Source organism: Sciurus carolinensis, chromosome 2 (genome assembly GCF_902686445.1).
Source record: "Sciurus carolinensis chromosome 2, mSciCar1.2, whole genome shotgun sequence".
Classification (NCBI taxonomy): domain Eukaryota; kingdom Metazoa; phylum Chordata; class Mammalia; order Rodentia; family Sciuridae; genus Sciurus; species Sciurus carolinensis.
Genome location: NC_062214.1, coordinates 154751727 through 154757726, shown reverse-complemented (window position 1 = coordinate 154757726; position 6000 = coordinate 154751727).

Sequence of the window (6000 nt, the reverse complement as noted above, 5' to 3'; positions counted from 1 at the left end):
ACAAAATTACTATCTTACAGTTCTGGAGGTCAGAAGTTTTAAAATTATTACTGGAGGCTCTAGGGGAGAATCCATTTCCTTGCCTTTTCTAACTTCTAGAAACTATGTTCCTTGGCTTGTGGTCTCTTGTTCAAGGCCAGCAGTGGACAATCTTCTGACCTCTGCATTTATTATCACAGCTTCTCTAATTCTGACACTCCTCACTCCTGCCTCCCTTCTACAAAAACCCTTATGATTATACTGGGCCCACCTGGAGAGTCTAGGATACTTTCCCTATTTCAAGACCCATAACCTTAATCACATGTATAAATTCTCCTTTGCCATGTAAGGTAACAGATTCACACATTTTGGGGATTAGCATGTGGACATCTTTGTGGAGTCATTATTCAAACTATTATAATTTAAACTCCCATACACCCTCACTCACAGAATGTACATTCAGATTTTTTTAATCATTTTCAATCTGATAGGTTGAATCAATGTTATAGTCATGTAAAATTTATATTGTATTTCTCCTATTATGGGGAGAAGCTCCAATCATATATCTAAGAATGATCTCCTTTTTCTTTTTGAGCTATCTACTTTTGAGTGATTTGTCATTGCTTATTTTTGTATCAAGTCATCAGTTGCACATTGATTATATATTTGTGAGAGTAGATGGTATCTCTGAGAAATGTCATACATATTTTTTTTCCCAATTTGTTATTCATTTCTAGTTTGCTTATGGAAGCCTTTTCACCCTGCCAAAGGTTTTATTTTGATGTAGTTTGAATATATCAAATTTTTTTATGGCTTCTAGGTTTAGTGTTGTAAAGATCTTCTTTACTTTAAGGTAATAAAGGAAATTCAAATTCTTTTAAAATTTAAATAAAAAAAACAATACAGGAAACATATGGTCTTTGTTGAAAGGTAGCAAATACAGGTCAACAAAAAGAAAAACCACCTAAGACATACATTCGCTTGTATATTCTATGTAAGAGTGGCCGTTAGGTTGCAGCCTTTTGGAAGTGGGGCTAGGCAGTGAACTTCTAAAGCTGGTTTGAGTGGATTTTTGAGAGCAGTTGAGCCAATGGTAAGAGCAACTCTCCCAGAACCATGTCCAGCAACATCTTTTTGGTAGTTTGAAACTGATCCTGTTGAGAATATGTACACCATAGAAACCAGTAAAGGCTACAAATCAGAGCTTTCCTTTCTGGAGAGCCAGTTGTTAAACATTTACCAGCACACCACTAGTGCTAGAGAACTTTTATAAAAGATTGAAAAAAAATAAAAGAACTGGTTTTGCTTAATTGTCATATTTCTTTTGAAATAGCCAAGTGGACTTGGGTAGGGTTGAGGGTGATTGCAAGTGGGGTAGATTTAAATTTGTGGAACTTGTGTGTGTGTGTGCACATAGAAGTACATATTTACTATAATATCATATTGTACATTAAATCTGATGACCTGCATTTTGGTCTCCTTAATGATATATTGTAGCTATCTTTCTACCTCAATAACTATTTATCCAAATCATTATTTTAATGGTTGCATAGCATACCACAAAATGACTTATTGTCTTTTGACCAATCTCCATGATGAGACATTTATGAAACATCTATATGTCTTGGATTCTCCCTCCAGTTGATTTATTAGGCTGCTTAACTCTTTTTCAAGGATGTTGGGATTATCACTGAGACAAGTTTCAAGAAGTCCTTTGACACTCTCAAATGATACTTTTATGGTTTTGGCATTATGATTCTAACTACTCCCAGCTAAGCAGGCCTTTATAGAAATACCCTGGTTTCTTATGGTAGAGCTAACCAGGTCCTTTCGAGGCATAAATTCTGGGGTATTTATGTAGCAATAGCAGCTCAGAAAGAAAGAATCCTGGCACCAGAGATGTGCATTCCAAGAGACAGAAGCCCTGCCATGAGACAGACAGGGTGACAATTAAGATATAGATAAAAATACATGAGAATAAATTCCATCAGTTCACTGAGAGGATTCAAATAGTCCTGCAGGAATGGAGGATTCCAGCAGGTATTTTGTGACTGCCTTCAAGTGAGAATGATGTCTCCTTATTATTATAGACTTAAAAAATTGCAACACAGTGGTTATTTCTCAAGTATTCATAAAATGCTTAATACTGTGTTTAGGAAATTTAAGATAAATATAAGAAAGTAATGAGTGAACTGATTTAATTAAGGAAAAAGTGGGAATTTTCTTAAAGTTCATAGGCACATTGCAAGGTTTTGGCTTGCTTTCGTTATATCCAGGACCTTTGGCTACTGAGTGTGCTTTTGGCAATGAAATATAAGATTATTGTACTCCAGTGAGTTCACAGAGTTATCCTGTGATGTTATTTGAATAATGTAATTACACTGAGTGGGATTCCCATGTACAAAAGGGAGTTAGGTGCTCTGGACTTGTCCAACAAGTGCTAAAGAAAAAAAAAAAGACTATTACTAATATGTGGAATTTTAATTAGTGCCTACACCAAAGCTTTGAAAATAATCTTTTGGTGTTTCCTTGAGCCTAAGGGCAAACAGACCCTACCTAGTTGAAATACTATATGTACTCTGCGATTTTTGATTCTTAAAACACTTGCCACTGGAAGGCAGTGTTGCCTAGTCACTGTGTTCATCCAAGATGTTGGGCAGATCTGAAAAGTTGGCCTGAATTTGCAAGGAATCCACATGAGCCAAAAGAAGTGCTTTTATCTATGCTTCTTTTCTGAATCTGGCAAAGACTGTGGGCAGTTCATGGATGTGCCAACCCCGTTACGTGTTTCCTTGAAGCAGGAGTATTGACATTAATTGTGTGAGATGTTGAGCCTGGATCCCTTTTGGTCTCCATTTTTTCAGCTGTGAAATGGGATCCTCAGTCCTCACAATCTGACAGCAAAAGGCAAATAAAAGTAGAGGGTGGGATTTTCATATAGTCAAATAAAAACCAACAAACTTATTAATGAGTAAAAAAGTTATCCTTTCAGAAATCTCACTTTGAGTATTAACTTTCATTAGATCAAATTACTTTATTATTTTAGATATTTTTTTTTCTCTCACCTACTGAATCTGGTAGAAGTCTAGGTAAATCATGAGTTCTCAAAGAAAATTAGCCCAACAATTAAATATTCTTTCTGTACATTTTTCTCCTTATTCATAAATATTCAGGTTGTGTTTTGATTTAGAAGCACGCTTCATGATTTAAGTGGAGGAGTATTCTCTGTTGACTTCTTAATAAAAGATGTTTCTTCTTTAGACTGGTAATAGTCAACCCTTATCTTTGTAAAGTGCTTTAAAAATTTAAAGCCTTTATATGTTTTTCCTCAGTAGATTCTCAAAGTAGTCTGGTAAAGGAGGAATCATGAATTCTGAATCATGAATTCAGAAAACAAGTTCAGGTCGAGAGATGCTCCCAAAGTCACTCAACCAACCTCTGGTTCCAAAGTGTGCTTCCCAGCTTCCTGATCTACACTACATATAAACAAAGGCCCCTTCCTCTCAGGGCTGTGGTAGGAAAGCTGCAATTGTAAGCATTTTTGTCCCATCTTTCCTCCTTCGGTTCATAGACAAACATACCTCTTATTGGTCCGCACAGCATCATTTTTCATGGGCTTACCATGAATAAGGGCTCTGTACATTAAAAGCCTTTCTGCTTCTTAGGGAGCTTTATTCTAAGGAGTGTTTCTGTGCAAACGTCTTTTACTTGAAAGACTATGGATCACTTTTCAAACGCGAAATTGTCTTATCTGAAATACATTCCTACCTGTGCTGAAAGATATAATCAATGCCTTGATCATGCGGACAATCTTTATCAAAAGTGCCTTAGATCCCAAAGAGCCTAAGGGTACAAGAGAGAAGGTCTTTCCTGGTGTCAGAATGTTGTCAGAGCTCAGCTCCTTGTGGACCTGGCACGAATGAAGGTTTCAGCAAACTGCCTCGGAATCCCTCTAATCCCTTCCGTGTTTTCAGCATCAGATAATTAACATATTTCTAGGTGCAGGTCACTTTAGTTCAATTAATGTCTTTATGTCTTGTGACATCTTAGTTTGAGTGTCATTTTGAAAACTGGAGGCTGGAGTGTGCTAGGTAATAAATTAGTTAATGAGAATTTTTTTGCCTATCATCTCAATTATCAAAATAAATTAAAAATTAAGTTCACCTTTCTCAAGGCTCTATAGCAAGATTCACAAATGAGGAATAGTCCCTCCAAAGCTGCTTGGAAAATCAAAGTCAGACTTAAAAGTGTTATTTAGATAGTCTGTAAGTTCTATAAGGTAGGGTCCTTGTATCCTTGCAAAATTCAGCTCAGCACAAGGTGTACTTCTGACTAGATAGAGCATACTTGATGCTCTTCTTCTTCTTTTTAAAATGTTTTTTAGTTGTTAATGGACCTTTATTTTATTTATTTATATGTGGTACTGAGAATCGAACTCAGTGCCTCATGCATGCTAGGCAAGTGCTCTACCCCTGAGCCCCAGCCCCAGCCCTGATGCTCTTCTTTTTATATTAATATTGTGCTTGCCAGTGAAGTATCATAATTTGTGTCTATATCACTTAAAAATCTGTCACACATGTAAGTTTTAATGTAAAATTTAAACATTTTTAATTAAATTTTTTGAGATAGTTTCAGATTTACAAGCAGGCATAAGAAATATTACAGAGAGATCCATGTCATCTTTTCCTAGTTGTCCCCAGTAGTAGCATTTTGCAAAACTTGTATAATATCATAACTAGGGTGGCATTGATTCCACTCAGTGATCTTGTTCAGATTTCCCATTTTACTTGTATTCGTGTGTGTGTGTGTGTGTGTGCGTGCATGTCTTTAGTTTTATATAGTCTTATGTGTTAGATTCATGTTTCCACCACCACCCTCAAGACCCAGAGCAGTTGTTGCACGACTGCAAGGATCCCTCCTGTTGCTCTTTTATACCCACACGAAGTCCCTCATGTCCCTGGCAGCCACTAATCTGTCTTTCATTTCTAAAATTTTGGCATTTCAAAAATATTATATAAATGGAATCATAGAGTATGTAACCTTTTAGGACTAGATTTTTTTTCCACTCACGTAATTCCCTGAATATTCATCCAAGTTGTTGTGGATGTCAGTGATTTGTTCCTTTTTATTGCTGAGTTATATTCCATGGTATTAATCTACCACAATCTGTTGCTTATTTGTTTGTCCACAGAAAAACATTTGGGTTGTTTCCAGTTTTATCTATTATGGATAAAGTTACTATGTGCATGCATGTACAGGGCGAGCACAAATATGTTTTCATATTTCTGGAATTTTTTCGCATGTTCAACACATATACCTTTTTAAAGTGTACTAGGAGTAATTTTCATGCTGCCTTCCAGAAGATAGTCTTCTAAAAGATGACTCATTTCAGTTTGTGTCGAGGTTCCAGACTTGTCAACATCGTGTTTATTATTTGCATTTTGGCCTAGACAAATAGAAAACCTTTTTGCATGAAAATAACTTGAGTTTCAGTCAGTTCACTCAGTGGCGATTTCATGGGGGAGATGAGATATTAGTAATCTAAAAATGCTTCACAGGCAGAGCGATCACTTCCTGCTCTGCCTTCCTACCTAGGCATTCTTACAGTCATATGAAGTCCCGCAATTTCTGCCATGTTGCATTGTGGTCATTTGTTTTCAGACTGGTACTCCCCTGCCGATTGTCTCAATTCCTTGAGCCCTTTGCTCCTGTTTAATTGTCTCAGTGATGCAGAGTAGATACCTAAAAATTGTTTCCCACGGAATTCTTTTCTTTTTTGCACAGGATGGTTTATAAGTCATCTAATATCATTAATTTTCATTGAGCTAAATTGATATAAAATAGCAAAAAATTACTTTAGTATCTTCTAGTTATGCCTTTATAATTTTATATAGAGAAGGAATTCTAGATTAACAGTATGCTTTGAAGAAAATTGGGACATGGTTTTGTATTTGTTAGGAGGAAGGGAATTTAGTAAGCACAAAAGTGATGTAATCCAGTATTTGATGTGAGAGAACTAGA